The sequence below is a fragment of the Rousettus aegyptiacus genome, unplaced genomic scaffold (assembly GCF_014176215.1).
Source record: "Rousettus aegyptiacus isolate mRouAeg1 unplaced genomic scaffold, mRouAeg1.p scaffold_m13_p_2, whole genome shotgun sequence".
In the NCBI taxonomy this organism is placed as follows: Eukaryota; Metazoa; Chordata; class Mammalia; order Chiroptera; family Pteropodidae; genus Rousettus; species Rousettus aegyptiacus.
Genome location: NW_023416295.1, coordinates 65,009,239 through 65,029,058, shown reverse-complemented (window position 1 = coordinate 65,029,058; position 19,820 = coordinate 65,009,239). Strand labels below are relative to the sequence as shown.

General features: G+C 35.1%; 1 long non-coding RNA gene across 1 annotated transcript in view; it reads left to right on the top strand.

Annotated features, from left to right (window-relative positions):
• LOC107513935 overlaps nucleotides 1-19,820 on the top strand; it is a 176,588-nt gene that overhangs the window by 123,688 nt on the left and 33,080 nt on the right. Inside the window, exon 2 of the long non-coding RNA XR_001597648.2 lies at nucleotides 17,841-17,934. This is a non-coding gene — a long non-coding RNA (uncharacterized LOC107513935). The remainder of the gene's footprint in view (nucleotides 1-17,840; nucleotides 17,935-19,820) is intronic.

The following is a 19,820-nucleotide window of genomic DNA, read 5'->3' as shown; positions in this document are numbered from 1 at the left end:
CTCTCTTTTTGTGCCCCCAAACTTAAAATTACTAGCAAATACTAGTAAAAATTAGCAAAGGTCTGTAAGTAAAAGAATCTTCTTACAAGATCACCCTTTTATTAAAATTCTAACCATAATTTTAAAATACTAAAAATAAAAATAGTAAATTTCTAAAACTGGAATTAAGGAAAAAATGCATTTTAATAAAAAATTGAATATAATTCTAGCAAAAAAAAATGTACTGAGACCTACAGTCTAAACTAAAACAAACCTTAATACCCTTGAAATGTTCAAATATAAGTGTTTAGGGGTACATAAAAATGCTAAAAAATTGAAAACAAAATGGTTAAGAAGGACAATCCAAGACACTAGAAACTAGTATTCAGAGCACTCAATATTCTAAATAAATGAATAAAATACTTAATAGCAACATTGAAACTAAAAGTAAAATGTAATAAAATGTTCAAATGAAAATACTAAAAGCAATCTAAAAATTCTGAGAGTGTTAGATGGAAACCATTTTAGCACACCAAAAACTGAATTTAAAAAAACAATCTTTCAAAGCTAGAAATGGTTACCAAGCATTCAGAGGCTTATCAAGGGTAAAAGAAGACCTGGGTCTAGTCTGAAGATGAGAGTTAGGCAGTGGTGGCTGATATGGTGGAACAAATATGCCCATTCTCTTGATCTGTGGGAAAGGTGGCAGACCAGAGCCTACACTGTTGAGAATCCAGTTTTGGGAGTCCAGGCCAATACTAGCTGGTCTAAGGCCAGTTTGCAAACTGTCTTTAAAAAGATACTTGCTCTGAAAGAAGAGGGAGAAATCAAGCCTGTGTCTGGAACAGTAGACTTTCTGCTGCATTTCGTGCCCTTATATTTTATAAAAGCTTGCAATAGACACGTGAATAAGAAAAGGAGAGGTAACTCAGGAACTTTAGTTGTGATGATGAACCAGTGAAAGCAGGATTTAAGGCCTTTGACAGTAGATAGTCCACTTTATATCTCCACAAGTCTAATCTGTCTCAGTCTGCTTTTCCTTGGCCCACCAGCATAAGGTAAATTCAGTATACTTTCTTCTTTTGCTCAGTTTGACCAGTTTTATTTATTTCACAAGTTGAAAAACCACCATGGATTTTTCTCAGGGTTTTGATTTTCATAAACTTCATTATGTTTTATTTGGATTAACTCCAAAGACAATAAGGTATAGTGATTAGGAACACAGATCCTTGAACCTGATTGCCTAGATCTAATGCTGACTCTGCCACTTACTGGCTAATGAGTCCTAGAACGTGTTACTTCACCCCTTTGCCTTGATCTCCTCATTTGTTAAGTGGGCATAATAATAGCATACTATTTCATAAGATTGAGTATTAAATAATGTAAATGTAAAATTATTAGAATAGTGCTTAGCATATATGAATGCTCAATATTTTTGCATATATAAGAACAGTATGATATGGTTAAAATTAGAATTTATAACATTGTTGGCATATATAACTGCTTCTTTATAATAATTATTATGAAGGAAATACATTCTAATTATCAGTCTACCAACTTCAAAAAATGAATGTTTGAGACATGATCTATTTGTGAGTGAAGGACTACAGTTTTTGCTTATTCTTCCATGTAGTATTTACTTTTTTTATGTGCTGATAAACACTTTATGTCATTTCATGTAATCCACAATCATCAGCCCTACTAGGTAACTGGTAATAACTCCATTTCAAAAAAGAAAGTTGAAAGTTAAGCAAAGCCCAGATAGTAGAACTGCTATAACATAGTCTGACTTAAAGCTTCCACTACTTTCCTTATCTTGCTAACAGAGGAGAGGTTCAAAATGTATAACAATTCACATGGCCCAGGCACCAACCAATCAGGGTGGATGCCAATATCTTAGAGGCCTCGGCTCTATCAGATGTTATCTCATTAGGAGTTAGAACTTGGAGAAGTCATGGTGGGAGAGGTTGGAGCAGAGGCCATTTCCAAGAATATGGAGGTCTCTTCCTCTCTAGTTTTTTAACAACTGGTTTAGCCACACTGTTCATTTTGACCAAGCATTAGATATATCAAAATAGGTAATTATGATGTACCTAATGTTATAATTAGGTACATAAAATTTTAAAAACTGTATTAATTTTTGTTTTTCTGTTATTTTAAAGGCACATTTTAGGATCAGGCATAATTGAGAATTCCTTCCTTGAGATTTCTGCTAAACTATTGTTACATAAATATCTGGTTCTTTTTCAATTCCATTGATTGATAGATTGATTAATTGATTGATTAATAGATCAATTGCCAGTTAACTTAGATTGCCTTTATTTGCAGTCATCCATTTTTTAAAAAATTATGAACTTGCAACAATTTGGTGGAGGAAGATCACATCACATGTACTTTAGCCAAAAATAAACTATTAAGCTTTTGTAAATAACATAAAGGACTTTGTTGATTCGCTTTTTTCCTAAATGTGAATTTGCTCTCATTTATAATCTTTCTCCTGTTACATCTTCTCAGTGCAAGAAGAATAAAATGATGATTTTTACCTAATAATATACATAGTGTATGTTCAAATTTGCTAAGAACCCTAATCTCTTAATTTCATAAACCTGAGAGCAACACAAATTGCTGATATTATTTGTTTCACTTTCACCTATTTTGTGTGCAAGAAATATTATTTGAAAAACAGAATTTAGGCAATGAATACCTTTTTTGGTTTGTATTGCAATATTTTGTGGAATTAAATGAATTAAATAGCTTAGCTCTAATACTTTTAGTTCGAACCATATGTAATTATCAATATTCAGCCATTTTTTAACAATGGAAAGAACAATTTCACCTGATTCAATCCAGTAGAGGGGCATCTATTGCCAATATATTGACTGCTTTGAGAAAATTTGTTTTTATTATTTTCTATATGATTGAACCGAATATTTTATTTTATTTTTTGCTTCATGCTCTGTTGCAACCGTCAAATCAATATTTTTAAATGTTTTATATTTAATTCTTACTGAACATGAACCCACCATACTAAATTTTACTTCTACATCTTGATTTTCAGCCTATTATGCTGAGTTAAAATTCTTATTATATATGTTTATATAGAGTACATTTTATTATTTCTATATCTGCAGTTGCATCTGCATGTAGCTATATTCTCAGTGCTAAGAAGCCATCAGAAAATCACAGCATTATAAATGCCAGAAATATAGGAACATCTAATATTAGATTAATTTAGCATCTGAACTTATATGTGATATCTGGTATTGAGACAAATCACTCATATAAAACAAAGTACCCTGTGATATTTTTGTTTAAACATTTTAATAGTTATTTTTCTGCATACTCATTTCAGTTTATTGTAAAACACAGAGAAGATGAAGCAAATTTCTGGAAATACTTCACATTTCATATGTATAGCTTTATATTTCTCACCTTTGAAAGGTCTAAAATGATATTCCATTTATTTTTTGTACACCTCAAAAAAGAAACTTGACAGGAACAGTCCTCTACACCTGAAACATTTTTAATAAATAAGAATGACTCAGAAGCCCTCTTTGGCTGCACTTGCTCACATTTGGATTTCATTTATCCTTCCCTGAATCAGTAATGACCCCACCTTTGTTGACTCCTGCAAGTAACTTGTGTAACATAGACACCTTTTTCTTTTTATAAGGGCTTTAGTCTTTTGTCAATGTGATATTTTCTCTAACGAAACTCCATTATTTGGCAGGTTGGCGTAATATTGGGCCGTTTTTGGTAGAATTTAAAATATTGTTCTTTTTTTGATAAAAGATAGCTATTTCCAGACATCATAAAATCAGGTATTACTGCGGGCTCACAGAATTCCTCATGTAATATGATTTCTTTTGCTGTTATGAGTGCCTGGACCAAAAATCTGCAAAGTCTGATCCTTGTGTTTCCCCTAAGCACTGGCAGCTTTGATAATCTAGCTACATTAACCTCCTTTTCAGACATCACTAAGGACAATACTCCTATTCTTCTGTGCATTTATTTGCATTTTCTCTGCTTGTCCTCTTATTATTTCAGTGTGTTAACATTTTGGGAATTCTCCACATCCTTGCAAAGTGTTCTAACACTTCTTTCTCCCTGCTGTCTTTTGTTTCTATTGGAAATTATGGTAGAATTTGATTTGGTTATGTAGGATATTTTGATTTTGCTTTTTTTCTTTCCATTTCTTTATAATTTTTAATATTTTCCTAAGATGCAACTACTTGTTGGTTTTAAAATTTTTTCAATTATGTCTCTTCTCTTAGCTTAGGATAATACTTTAAGGATTTATTTTCATTGGGGAGGACTTTTCATTTTAGAGGGTTTATTTTGTTTGGTTTCTTGGTAATTTGAAAAGTCACTTTGGCTAAAGTATGCATAAAAATTATGCTTTACATTATCAATGCTATAAATATTGGAATGAATATATGTACATATTACAAAACATTTGAAGTTTTATAGCATAATCATGTTATGCTATAATCAGTTTACATGTTAATTTTAATTATCTGTGACTGCATTTTGAAGCTGCTTATTTTAAAAATATCTACAAGAGAAGTTTTTAGTCTGTATGCACATACTTTAAAATTGTATTTATTTAAAATTATTTCTATAAATTAAATATATCTGCCCTCTAATTAGTTTTCCCTAAAATTAGTTTTAATTGATAAGTACTAATTAAAGAGTCTATCATATCTTATTAATTTAACTTACATGATACTCTTTTGTGTTTATACAGAAGACTTTTTCTGAGATCTGATTCAGTATTTTCTGCTTAATTTCCTATAACACCTGGTAATTTTTTCAATTCAGTACAATACAATCACTTTTAGACTTATTATCTTTCTTGCCACCATGTAAAAATAAAGCATTATGGTTCATATTCCAGATATAGATTTCATTTTAAACATTGAAGTAGATTCCTAATAACTTCATGAAATGTATCTGTATAATAATGTTTTTCTCGGGAATGATAGTGTCTTATGTGTCAGATGCCCAAAAATGTTATCATGGCTCCATTAAAATACTTTAAAATATGTGAAACTTCTTTAAGTCTCCTAATTTTTGTACACAAAAACAGTAGACTCTGGCGCGCACGCGCGCGCGCTCTCTCTCTCTCACACACGCGCACACACGCACGCACACACGCATGCACATTTTTTGTTGGGCTAAATTCCAGTTCTTTTGCAGTTTTTCATTTCGTGGCATGAATTTCATCATCACTTCCCAGGTTTTTATTTTATTCTTTATGTTGGCCTACCATCAATTTGTAGTGTTTTCTTGTTTTAACCTTGGAGTTAGTTAAATATGTTAGGTAATAAATGGCTAGGACAACTAATGCTAGTACAACTAATAATACCTGCTAAACATTCACGAATTTCCATGGTCTGCCTCCAATAGAGGGCAGTACAACTTTGGTGTTTGACTTATGAATGCTTTTTTTTTCGAAAGTCTTCCCTTGTTTGCTTATAAAATTTCTTGTGATTCCTAATCATAGATTCATAGAATCCTGGAATTAAAAGAGGACTTCAAGATTACCATGTATCAGAGGGAATTCAAGCATACTCTCTAGTGCTGAAATTCCTCCTTCGATATCCATGTCTTTTGTTCAGTGATTTCATCTACACTTTTAGTATAATATTGAACAGCATCTTCTCTTCCCATTCTTTCTCCTCAGTAAAACTTTCTAGCGTCAAAAATTAGTTCGCTTCTAACATAATGGAAATGGAGGCAACTCCTGTTGGTGATAATAATAAGAGGAATGTGATGTTTTTGAGAAGAAAATGGAGGTGATGTCAGTGGTAGCGATTTTTTAAGAAAGCCGTGGAAAAGATAAAGGATATATACACTGCTAGAAATGTGTAAAAGAAACTACTGAGTCAGGATTCAGAAAGGCAAGAGGCAGAACCTTAGAAGATATGAGGAAGATAGCATCTAGTTCATCCCAGTCATAAACTTCTAACAGTGCCAACGTTTGTAGAGAGGAAGAAAAACAAGGTCACTAATATATTTATTATTTCCAAAAGTAAAATGGCTTTATAAAATATAATAAAACTATAAAATAGTTTTATAGTGGATTTCTAAACACTGCTACAGCAAAAGTCCTTGAAAATTCTAGTGAATGGAAGAACAAATGGAAATGATTCCTTTTATTTTTATTTATTTTTGTTTGTTTGATTAAACATAAACCTATTACTATAAACCATATTCACATGATGTCAACCTCCCAATCCTGATTTTTATTTTACAACATACTCATTTTTTCAACCTGGAGTTCTCAATCTGTAGTGGTTTTTAAGAACTTTATTTCTGAGATTGGGAGAGACTCTGTAGAATTAGAATAATAAATGAACTGCCAGCCCATTTACTGAGTTCCATCTCTTTTAGCTCATTAATTGTCCATCAACAAGCCCAACAGGATAATAAAATTAAGGTCGGATTTATTATTGCCAAATGCATGTTCTGGTACTATGATGGCAAAATGTTATACTTAATTTTTTGTGTCCAAGGTCAACCCTTAAGGTATTTGCATATTGGTGTACACAAAAGTCACTCACTGGTATTCCCCAAATTACAGATGTAATTAAGGTGGTGTGTCAGGACCAAATCGATATTTTTTTTTTAATTTCTAATATTTTAATTAGTTTCAGGTATACAGTACATTGATTAGACATTTATATTTCATGAAACGATCCCCCTAATTGCTCTGGTTTTCCACCTACCCAGTATATTACTGCTAACTACATTCCCTATGCCGTGCTCCCCATCCCCGTGACCATCTATCTACTAATTTGTACTACTTTAACCCTTTACTCCATTCTTCCAGCCCCACAACACCCCATTTCCTCTGTCCATCACCAAATTATCTACTATATTTGTGAGTCTGTTTTTGATTAGTTTGTTCGTTTTGTTCCTTAGGTTCTGCATATAAGTGAAATCATATGGTATTTATCTTTCTCTGTCTGACTTATTTCATTCAGCATAATAACCTCTAGGTCCATCCATGTTGTTGCAAATAGTAGGATTTTGATTTTTTTTAATGACTGAGTGATATTTCATTGTATATATGAGCCATAACTTCTTTATATGATCATCTGTTGATGGACATTTAGGTTGCTTCCATATCTTGGCTATTGTAAATTGTGCTGCCATGAATATTGGGGTGGATAGATCTTTATGAATTATTATTTGGGTTGTTTTTTGGATAAATACCCTGAAGTGCAATTGCTGGGACAAAATGGATATCCATTTTTAATTTTCTGAGAAACCTCCAGACTGTTTTCCATAGAGGCTGTACAAATTTGCAATCCAACCAACACTGTATGAGGGTATGCTTTTCTCCTCATCCTCACCAACACTTGTTCTTTGATTTATTGATGATGGTCATTCTGTTAGATGTGAGGTGATATCTCATTGCGGTTTTAATTTGCATTCCTCTGATGATTAGTGACCTCGAACATCTTTTTATATGTCTATTAGGCATCTGTATATCCTGTTTGGAGAAGTATCTGTCCAGGTCTTTTGCCTATTTTTAATTGTGTTCTTTGTTTTTTGTTGTTGAGTTGTATGAGTTCTTCACATATTTTGGATATTAACCTCTTATCAGATGTATCATTAACAAATATCTTCTCCCAATTGGTTGGTTGGATTTTTGTTTTGTTGATGATTTCCTTTGCTGTACAAAAACCTTTTAGTTTGAGGCAGTACTATTTGTATATTTTTATTTTTGTTTCCCTAGCCCAAGGAGATACATCCAAAAAGATATTACTGTTAGTAATATCAGAAATTTTACTGCCTATATTTTCTTCTAAAAGCTTTATGGTTTTGGGTCTTACATTTAAGTCTTTAATCCATTTTGAATCTATTCTTGTATATGGTGTAAGAAGGTAGTCCAGTTTATTTCATTTTATTTTTTTGCATGTATCTGTCCAATTTTCCTAACACCATTTATTGAAGAGACTGTCTTTACCTCATTGTATATTCTTACCTCTTTTGTCATATATTAAGGGAGCATAGAGGCGTGGATTAATTTCTGGGCTCTCTATTCTGTTGCCTTGACCAATGTATCTATTTTGATTACTGTAGCCTTGTAGTATGGTTTGATATCAGGTTGTGTGATACCTCCAATTTTGTTCTTCTTTCTCAAGATTGCCATAGCTATTCCAAGTCTTTTATGGTTCCACATAAATTTTAAGATAATTTGTTCTAGCTCTCAAAAATGCCATTAGTATTTTGATAGGGATTTCATTGGATCTACTGATTGCTTTAGGTACTATGGCCATTTTAATGATGTTGATTCTTCCTACCTATCAGCACAGTATATGCTTCTATTTATTTGTATCTTCTTCAATTTCTTTTTTCAATGACTTATAATTTTCTGAGAACATACCTTTTACCTCCTTGATTAATTTGATTTCTAGGTATTATATAGTTTTTCACACAATTGTAAATGGGATTGTTTTCTTAATTTCTCTGTCTGAAAGTTCATCATTGGTATATAAAAATGCCACTGACTTCCGAATATTTATTTTGTAACCTGCTACTTTACTGAATTCATTGATCGGTTCTAACAGTTTTTTGGTGGAATCCTTAGGGTTCTTTATATATAGTATCATGTCATTGGCAAATAATGAGAATTTTACTTCTTCTTTTCTAATTCGGATGCCTTTTATTTCTCTTTCTTGTCTTATTGCTGTGGCTAAGACTTCCAATACAGTGTTGAAGAGGAGTGGTCAAAGTGGACATCCTTGTCTTGTTCCTGATCTTAAGGGAAATGCTTAGAGCCTTTCCCCATTGAGTATGATGTTAGCTATAGGTTTGTCATATCTGACCTTTATTATATTGAGGTATGTTCCCTCTTTTTCCACTTTCCTGAGAATTTTTATCATAAATGGATGCTGGATTTTGTCGAATGCTTTTTCTGCATCTATCGATATGATTATATGGTTTTTATCTTCTGATTTGTTAATGTGGTATATCACATTAATTGATTTGCATCCCAGGAATAAATCCAATTTGATCATGGTGTATGATATTTTTAATGTATTGCTGAAATCAGTTTGTTAATATTTTGTTGAGGAGTTTTGCATCAATGTTCATAAGAGATATTGGCCTATAGTTTTCTTTTTTTGCAATATCTTTGTCTGGTTTTGTAATCAAGGTAATGGTAGCCTTATAAAAGGAGTTAGGAAGCATTTCCTCTTCTTGATTTGTTTGGAATAGTTTGAGAAGAATTAGTGTTAATTTTACTTTGAATGTTTGGTAAAATTCACCAATGAAGCCATCTGGTCCAGAATTTTTGTTTTTGTAGAGGTTTTTTATTATTGATTCTCTTTCATTGGTGGTAATCAGTCTGTTTCTTCTTGACTTAGTCTTGGGGGATTGTATGTTTCTAGAACTGTGTCCACTTCTTCCAGGTTGTTCAATTTGCTGGCATATAATTGCTCATAGTATTTTCTTATGATCCATTGTATTTCTGTGGGGTCTATAGTTATTTCCCCTTTCATCTAATTTTATTTATTTGAGTCCTCTCTCTTTTTTCCTTGACGAGTCTAGCTAAAGCTCTGTCCATTTTTTTTATCCTTTCAAAGAACCAGAGCTTAGTTTCATTAATCTTTTGTATTGTTCTTCTAGACTCTATTTCATTTATTTCCGCTCTGATCTTTATTATTTCTTTCCTTCTATTCACTTTGGGCTTTGTTTGCTGTTCTTTTTCTAGTTCCTTTAAGTGTAAGGTTAGTTTGTTTATTTTAGCTTTCTGGAGGTAGGCCTGTATTACTACGAATTTCCCTCTTAAGACTGCTTTCGCTGTGTTCCATAGATTTTGAGTTGTTGTGTTTTCATTTTCATTTGTTTCTAGGTATCTTTTAATTCCTTCCTTGATCTCATTGATAACCATTCATTATTTAGTAGTATGTTATTTAGTCTCCATGTGTTTGTGTATTTTCCAGTTTTTTTTCTTGTAGTTGATATCTAGTTTCATACCATTGTGATCAGAGAAGATGGTTGATATGAGTTCAGTCTTCTTAAATTTATTGAGACTTGTTTTGTATCCTAACATGTGGTCTGTCCTCAAAAATGTTCCATGTGCACTTGAGAAGAATATATATTTTGCTGTGTTGGGGTAAAATGCCCTGAAAATATCTATTAAATCCATCTGGTCTAGTGTATCTTTTAGGCTCATTGTTTCTTGTTGATTCTTTGCCTGAAAAATCTGTCCATTGGTGTCAATGGAGTATTAAAGTCTCCTACTGTGAGTGTATTACTATTGATCTCTCCCTTTCTATCATTCAATAATTGCTTTATGTGTGTAGGTGCTGAGTGTGTATATGTTTACAAGGGTTATGTCCCCTTGATTTATCTATCCCTTATATCATTATGTAATGCTCTTTTTTTTTGGTCTTATTTTAACCTTTGTTTTAAAATCTATTTTATCTGGTAGTTTAACCTTTGTTTTAAAATCTATTTTATTCCCACTTTTTTTTTTCATTGTCATTTGCATGAAATATCTTTTTCCATCCCTTTACTTTCAGTCTGTAAGTGCCATTTGATCTGGAGTGGGTCTCTTGTAGACAGTATATGCATAGGTGTTGTTTTCTTATCCATTCCACTACCCAATGTCTTTTGATTAGAGCATTTAATCCATTTACATTTGAAGTGATTACCAATAAGTACACACTTGCTGCCATTTTATTATTTGTATTTGTTATTTCTATTTTCTTTTTCACCCTTTCTCTTTTCACTGAAGTCCCTTTAACATTTCTTATAATACTGGCCTGTTGGCGATGAATTCTTGAAGCTTTTTCCTGTCTGGGAAGCTCTTTATCTCACTTTCCATTTTAATTGAAAGCCTTGCAGGGTAGAGTATTCGTGATCGTAGATTCTTATTTTTCATACCTTTGAATATTTTTTGCCAGTCCCTTCTAGCCTGCAACCTTTCTATTGAAAAATCAGCAGACATTTTTATAAGGGTACCCTTGTAGGTAATTAGCTGCCTTTCTCTTGCTGCTTTTAAGATTCTCTCTTTGTCTTTTACCTTTTAATTATGATGTGTTCATGTAGGTCTGTTTGAATTCCTCTTGTTTGGGACTCTTTGTGCTTCCTGAACTTGTATGTCTAATTCCTTTACCAGGTTAGGGAAGTTTTCTATCACTATTTCTTCAAATAGATTCTCAATCCCTTGTTCTCTCTCTTCCTCTTCAGGTACTCCTATGATCCAGATATTGCTACACTTCATGTTGTCCCAGAAGTCTCTTAAACTATCCTCATTTTTTAAAATTCTTTTTTCTTTTTGTTGTTCCGATTGGGTATATTCTGCTACCTTGTCTTCCAGTTCACCGATTCAGTCTTCTGCTTTGACCAATCTACTGTTGAATCCTTCTAGTGTATCCTTTATTCCAGTTATTGTATTATTCATTTTTGTCTGGTTCTTTTTTATGGTTTTTATGTCCTTTTTTATGCTTACTCCCTCTGTTGAGGTTCTCATTGTGTTCATCCATTCTCCCCATGAGTACATTGAGCATCCTTATAATCATTATTTTGAACTCTTGTCTCTGGTAGGTTGCTTGCCTCCATTTCATTTAGCTTATTTTACGGAGTTTTCTCCTGTTGTTTCATTTATGGCATGTTTCTTTGTATTCTCATTTTATTAGCCTTTCTGTGTTCATTTCTATGTATCCGGAATATTTGCTTCATCTCTCAGCTTTGGCCAGATGGCCTAATGTTGTTGTGGTTTGATCAAATCTAAGACCCATGGTGCCAATTGAGATGAATTGTGAGCCTTTATTAGCCGGCCGGCGACTGACTCTACCACGCAGGGTCAGAGGAGATTGTAAGGTAAAATGCGTAACACTCCTAGATTGTTAAAAGCAAGCCTTTATTGGGAGAGGGCTCCCGGGCGAGGTTTACTGATCTGGAGAGGAGAGGGGCCAGAGAAGTTGCGCCCTGGGAGGGGAGGGCATAGTTTTTATAGGATTATGTGGGGGTAGGGTATAGAATGGGGAATGTCAGTTGAGCATCTGGAAATAGGGCGGTAGGGCCAGGGCTTTAGGTGGGCCCTTATCTGGATTCCAATGTCAAGCTGGGAGGTCTGGATTCCAATATCAAGCTGGGAAGCCTCCAGGTAGGTGTCCAACTGACCCTCCCCTCCGCCTGGAGCTCCCAAAAGAGGCATTTTATAAAGGCTAGAACCACACCCTGGTTCACAAGTGAGCAGGTTACAGAATCAGAAGTTGGCTGTTAGCATATCTTTGGGCAGATTACCACACCCTGGTTTACAGAACCAGAGTAAATCCGTAATGCAGTTTACTGGAAAATTTTCCACCCTTAACAATGTGGAAAGTGTCCTGTATGGCCCAATGGAGCACTCTCCCTGATCCCCCTATGCAAGTGTTCTAGATGTGATCTTTGTGTGGGTTGTGTGTGATCTTATGTTGTGGCCAAGCCTTTATTGTTGTTAGTAGATCAGGGCATGAGATTAACGCTCAGACTGACTAATTGTGGGAATTGGCTGCACCTACAGGGTAAGAATTGCTGTGTGGGGCTGACCCCACTGGGTGGGATTTGCCCTAGCAGTCTTGTGTACTTGTTGCAACCACCCTTTGTGTGTACCACTAATGGAGCTAGTCAGGAGTTGCTCTGTTGTGGACTGGTACCAGCATCCAGATGCGTTGGTTTTGTGGCCCCTTGGGACGGGCTCCCCAGTAGGCCTAGGCCAACCACTGCTTTTGATTTCTCAGAGCTACCCAGTGGGAACTACAAAGTGATTCACAGAAGGTTGTTGCCTATGACGGATCTATAGGTAAGTGGAAGAAATAATGCTGTAGGCTATGGTCTGGTTATCCCCATGCCTGACCTAGGGCAGTACGGCAGAGGAACCACTGCTCCTCCAGGTTCGACACTGTTTGTCAGGTGCCTATAAGTCTCTGAAAGTGGAAGAGCCTCTGGGTGATATGCATGTTGTGTGGTGCAGGACCCCAGGAGTCTCCTGGACCTATTTAGTAAATTTTCCCCTGCCACTGTAGTGTCATTTTACATTTTACTCTGTGACTCCTGTATAGGTTTCCAATTGTATCAAGGTCAGCTGCTACCCACCTTGGGCCTGAATGCTCCATCCGAGGGCAGGGGCAGCTTCCTATCAATGTGCAGTGGACACTTTGTGTATTGGATAAAGCAGGAACTCAGGGAGTCAAAGGCCGTCAGGCCAGTACAGACCCCTGTAATCCTCTCAAAAGATATTGAGGGTTGTACAGGCAGCAGTGGTCTCTCCACACTGTTTTCCCCAAAATGCGCTCCGTGCACTAGCCAAGGTCTGTTGCCTGCACAGACTGCATAACTCCCGAACTAAGCAGGGTAGAGAAGGCTGCCTGTCAATGGGCTGCAGGCGCTTTGTGGCTTGGGTGAAGCGGGACCTCAGGGAGACAAGGTCCGTCAGGCCAATACTGTTGTGGTTCGATCAAATCTAAGACCCACAGAGCCAATTAAGATGAATTGTGAGACTTTATTAGCTGGCCAGCGACTGACTCTACCAAGCAGGGTTAGAGGAGATCAGCCCCGAGCTCCCAAAAGAGGCAGTTTATAAAGCTTAGAACTACACCCTGGTTAAGGTCAAACAAGCAAGCAGATTACCGAAGCAGAAGTTGACTCACTTGAAAATTTTCCACCCTTAACAAACACAGCCTCAGTTTTGCTGCAGCTTCTGTGCCTGGGTATTCCTGCTGTAGTCACAGATCAGTGAGACCAACTGCCCTCCGGAGTGGTCCCACAGACCCCTGCACTCCCTGGAAGCACTGTTGCAACTCTTGCAGGCAGCAAAGGTCTACCTGCAACTGATTTCTTTGGGGTTGCCCTCCCTGTGCTGACCAGTTTGTCGCCTGTATAGATTGGGACATGGGAGATGGAGGCAGCAGGGGCAGAGATGTGGCCACCTGGAGCAATTTGTAGGTAGGGTGGGATGGTGTCTCAGAGAGACAATGGCAGTCAGATCAATATAGTCTCAGTCTTGCTGCAACTTTGGTAACCTATTGTGCATTCCCACAGAAGTTCCAGATCACAGCAAGACCAGCTGCTGCCTGGGATTGCCCCACAGATCCCCGGGATCCCCCCAAATTCATGTAGGCAGCAGTAATCTGCCTGACCTTATCTCAGAAATGATTTCACAGTGCTGGCTGCCTGCTGGGAATGCTCGGCCCTGAAATTGCACAGGGTGTAGCAGCCATTCAGCAACAAAAGGGCCCGGGGGTCTGCAGGTTGGGTGGGGTGGGCTAATTCTCTCAGGTCTGCCCTTCCTAATTGCCTTATGGGAGGGGTCTGCACCATAAAGGTGGCTTGGTCTGTAGATTACCAGGTAGGGGGGCCAGACTTAGGCACAATGGTTGCTGTCCTTCCAGTCCTCCTTCTGCCGCCAGGTAATATTAGCAGACTTTTTCAGTATGGATCTCACACGACCCTCTGACCCACCTCTGCTGTCCCGGGTGAGTGTCTGCAGGTCAGAAAGCGTGTGCAGCGGGTCCTTCAAAGGGGTGTCTAGAGTTTCAACTTCCTTCTGTCTCACCCAGACAGCCAGAATCCCCTCTGGTTTTTACAGTCAGAGTTATTGGAATCTCCTCTCCCCTGGGCTGGGACCGTGGCCTGGGAAGCCCTCAAATGAGACCAAGACCCCCCTCTCCAGGAGAGCGCAGCCTCGCTCTCCCTCCCAGTGATCCTCCACCATCCACGGGTGGAGGTCCAGCCCAATTCACGACTTTGCCCCTCCTACTGGCTTCCATGTGGCTCCTTTATATTTATTAGACTGTAGGTGTTTCAATCAGCTGGACTTCAGGTGATTATTTTATGATTTGGTTGTAATTTCGCTGCGTACCTGGGAGGAGATGAACCCTGCTTTTACCTAATCTGCCATCTTCCTGCCCCAGCTATTGTCCCCAGATTTTTTTCCAGCTGAAGAGAGAACTTGTCCAGATCACATGAACATTTTAGGGAATGCTAGTAGAGGGAAAATATAAGAAAAAAGAGATTGCTTCCTTTTCTTTCTGTAATGAAAATATATCATTTACTGTTAATACCTTGAATAGCTGCTTATTATCAACTTTCAGGGAGAGAACTTCAGTTGCTTTGGACTTAAAAATAATTTGAAACTAATAATAAAATAAAATGCTTAAAAAATAGGTGTTTTTACTGAAGCCATATCATCTGGTCAACTTGCTAGAGGGCTGAAGACAACTTTTAATTTGATGGACAGAATTGAGGACAGTATTTATTTAGTAATAAAGTATACTAAAAAGAGAAGTTAGATGCCTCAACCAGTTACTGTGAAATACAATACTCAATTACTAGAAAGACCAACAAATAAAATCATCACATATTTAGTAAATGCTTTCAGGCTAAGACTCGCTGAGAAGTTATAATCTAGTTAAGGAAATAAAACAAACATGCCAAACTTTAAATAATAATAAAAGATAGAAATAAGGGACCAAAAGTGAGTACCTGATTAATTAGCTAAGTAATTTGTACTAATTAGTGTAAGAAGTCAGAAAAGAAAGTTTTTAGTGTCAGAATGATAGAAATTTCCTTCAAGTAGGAAGCAGTATTTGAGCCAAGTTTTGGTTGACTCAGAGATGAGAGACAAAGAGCAAAAGGCAGCTTGGGGGACAAATAGTAGAAGATCAAGAATCTTGCTAAAATACACTGGGACTCCATTTCATAGCTGCAAACCCAGAGGCAGACATGCAGCATGTAGAAAAAATACTTCATTGGGAGCATTTCCAAACTAGTAGGTATGAGAAAATAAGTACAGTTGTCTTTTAAGTTTTACTAGTATTGACATCACCATCATTATTTATAGCAGTGACCTGTATTCGTTAGACTTTTCTTTTTTCAGAAAGAACCTGAAGAGTATGTGTGTACGATTATATTATTTTTATTGTGAAGTATTTCTGGGCCTGTTTATAAGAATTTTCAAAACTAAAATGTAAATCTATTTTATGTTAATTTTGATATGTTAGCGCATGTGTATTCTTGAGGAAAATGATTAGAGACTTTAAAAATATTGGCTTTGTTTTCTTTCTTTCTTTCTTTCTTTCTTTCTTTCTTTCTTTCTTTCTTTCCTTCCTTCTTTCTTTCATTCGCTTTGTATTTAAACAGAGCAAAGATGCTAGAAGAGCTTTCCCCACATACACTAATTTAGAGACAAAAAATTTTAATCTGAGACATTGAAGGCATGCTTCTAGTTATATATGAAATTCTATGTTACATTTTCATTGTACAATATAACCTAGATTTGTCCTTTTGCCACAAATATTTTATTGATTACCTGCACAGTTAGGAGGATAGCAAAGTTTACAAAACATATAATCCATAAACATTATTTTAGCTTATCTACATTGATTTATTGCTGAAGTCCTATTTACTCTATGTTTAAAGTTATTTCTTACCTAGTGAGTCTCAGGATTACCTTTTAATATAAGAAATATAATCTTAGAATAAAACTCAAGAAGTATTTTTATAAATGCTAATAATAAAGGTCGATTAGTAGTCAGTGTTCATGAATACTTAGAGCACTGTTTTACAAGGACCATAGACCTTTGCATTATAATCACCAGAGATGTCTTTAAAAAATAGAGCATCTGTAACCTTAGCCTAGATTTTCTGTATTTTAAAATAGTACCTTTGGTCCTGAAGTGCATTATAGTTTGTGATTCATTACAACCACCATTTATTTATATCATGCTTAGAATCACATAATCAAAGATGTTACGTAGTTGTTGAGGTAGGGTTGTGTGTGTTTATGTGTGTCATAGAAGCTTTGAAGTCAGATTAGCAAGTATCTCAGTTTTCATAGACCTTTATAGACCATATATTTTTTAAAAAATTTATTATCTTATTAGTTAATCTATAAAAACTGTTGGAGTGAGACTGTTTCTTACCTGAAGAACAGATATGTTTCCTTATGCTTTTTTAAAAATGCCTGGGCCCTGGCCCCACATTATACCCATTAAATCAAAATATCTAAGGATTAGACTGAGTCTTATTATTCAAAAGAGTTCCAAGTGTTTTTAATGTGCAGCTGTAATTGAGAAATAGAGATCTACACTAATGACCGAAAAGAACAATGATGTTGCTAATCCAAAAGTTATTATTATTTGGCTTGGGAATCCATAGTACTTAAAACCACATACTAAAGGTATGACGCTGTAACATTCAAATTCTGTTTCCCTAATGGCTTGTCTCTGGCTGATTTAAAAAATCAAAGGAAATCAGAATCAAGTTCTTTCTACAAAGAACATTTTCTCTGGATATTCCCAATTGTCTATGAGAAGCAATTTCGCCCTAAAAACCTCTGCTAAATTTCACTGGGTTGGTGTAAAGTGCTGGCTGGGCAGTTTAAGTGATAAGGGGAATAAAATTTTGATCTTTTCATGAGGAGAGAATTTTTAGCTGGTTTATTTCTATGACTTGGGCTTTTATAGGTAACTCAAATATAATCGAGACCATTTTTTAAATTATCTGTTTTGAACATGGAAATTACTTTCTAGAATGTGGATATATGTACATAGGACATCAGATTCAATGTGGTTTAAATTATATTAAAAATGTTCGTAGAAACTAGGTAGTCATATAAAATTAGTACTATAGAAAGTGTTAAACCTTATGACATGGATCAAAATATATGTTCCACAGAACTTTCTCATTATTATTACATTTATTTACATAAAACATGTCCTGTGATACACACCTCCCTTTGCCCAAACTTATTAAACAAAGTCATAAAGAATAATTTCAAGATCTGCTTTTATATTTAAAGTAAGTGAAACTATTTATAACATCAAATTTATGATATTTTCTTGTTTCTCTTTTAGATGCTTATTGAAGATATAAGTTTCTGCATGTGGGAAGTAGATGTTGAAGGTTATATGGTTTACAGACAAAGTATTTAAAAGATAGAAACTCAAGGTAAGTAATAACTGTAGCCTCATAAGTAATCTCATTTAAATAGTCACAGTTGCTATTTTGTAATTGGACTTGCTAGACTTGCTTGCTTTTTATCACTGACCCTATCTAACTGACCTCACCACCACATTTATTCACATTCAGACATGCCCTAACACCATCTTGACAGGAAGTATCAAATTTCAGGTACAACAAGCAGTTGATAAAATTGATAAATTATGAAAGAGTGCAAACCAATTAAGAAGAATGGAGACATGAAGTAGCTTTCATCAAACTGTGAGCACAACTCAGTAGAGGTTAATTTGAAAAAATAATTAAACAAAAACTACTATCCACTATACTTTCTTTTTAATTAATTCATTAATCAGTTTCATAACCATGTTAGGAACTTGTTCTTTAACCACTGCAAAAAACACTGTCATCGTTTCAAATACTCATAGTATTATCTCTGACTACCAAACCTCTTCACTATTTCTTGAGTTCCTAAAGATTTGTCTTGACCTACCATATCCTTTCACTTAGCATGTTCTATTCATGCCTCAAGTGATTGATTAGATGCTTACATTACTAAGTAAAAATTTTAATACATTTTGGTAAAATTTTGAGTGAGATATGGGGGATACAAAGTGCAAAAAATAATGTGTGTGGCAGGTGGGTACAATGGAACCTTAGAGAGTATGTGACCTATATATGGGACACTTATGCTCATCTCTAGAATCCTTTTTAAGTGGGAATAAGAGACCAGTAAAATCATACCCTATTTTTTTTCAGAAGAAACCGAAATATAGGTTTTGAAAATTTCTAAATTCTCAATATTAGCATAAAATTTTGCCTTCGGAAAAAATCCACTTTTGCCATTGTGTGAACCAAATAAAACAGTTTACAGCCTCTGGTAGGGAAATTTTATCCCTTTGTTCTGTTTTTCTTTATTCTTTCAGAATGTAAGTACTTAGAATCTATTTTTTCTCCTTAATTTGTGGTTAGCAGCTTAGTGATTTTGCTAGTTTTCTGTGATGAATATTATTGTCAGAAATGACTTCTTGTGAAAATATAAAAGATATTACTTATTTTTTAAATCATTTCTATTATTATATATGGTGATTTGGTTACTTGGAACAGCTATTCAATTGTTTTCCGAATTATAATAATTAGGCAATTATTTTTATAGTTCCTTCATCTCCACAGTCTAAAACAGATCCTCTGATTAAAGAAAAGAAAAAGGAATTATTTTTTTAATGAACCTTTTGTATAAAGAATAGAGTAAATCACAATCTTCAGTTTGTGGCACACTGTTATCACTGGCCCATGCAAAGTGCTTATTTTATTTGTTTATATATTTTTCTTTATCGTCATTTCCACTCCCATTCTCCTGACCTTGACCCACAGGAAACCATTCTAATATAACAGTCTAAAATAATATCTACTGCACTGTTCTCTTCTGTTTGTAGTTTGGTAAAATGACTATTATTTTCAAATAAAAAAGAAAAGGGAGAATAGTATTTTGAATCTCCCTATACCCATCTCTCAGCTCCAGTAGTTATCTCATGGTTGAGCTTGTCTCAACTGTATTTCAACCCTGCCCCTTCCTCATTTATGTACATGAAATTTTAATGTCCATAAATGGAATTGTGCTATGTATCTCATTCTGTTTCTTACTATATTATTTTACTTAACCTTATTTTTTTCTCATTTATATATATTGTCGTTTTGCACTAACTGCTACATTATATTCCATGGTTTATAGCTGCTATGTTTTAGCTATCTATATTTTCCTCTAATTGCCACCCAAATTGCTTCCAATTTTCAGTCACAACAAACAATGCCATGATGAATGTCCTCATACTTGTCCTTTTATGGAACTTTGTTAGGATTTCTTTGGGATATATACC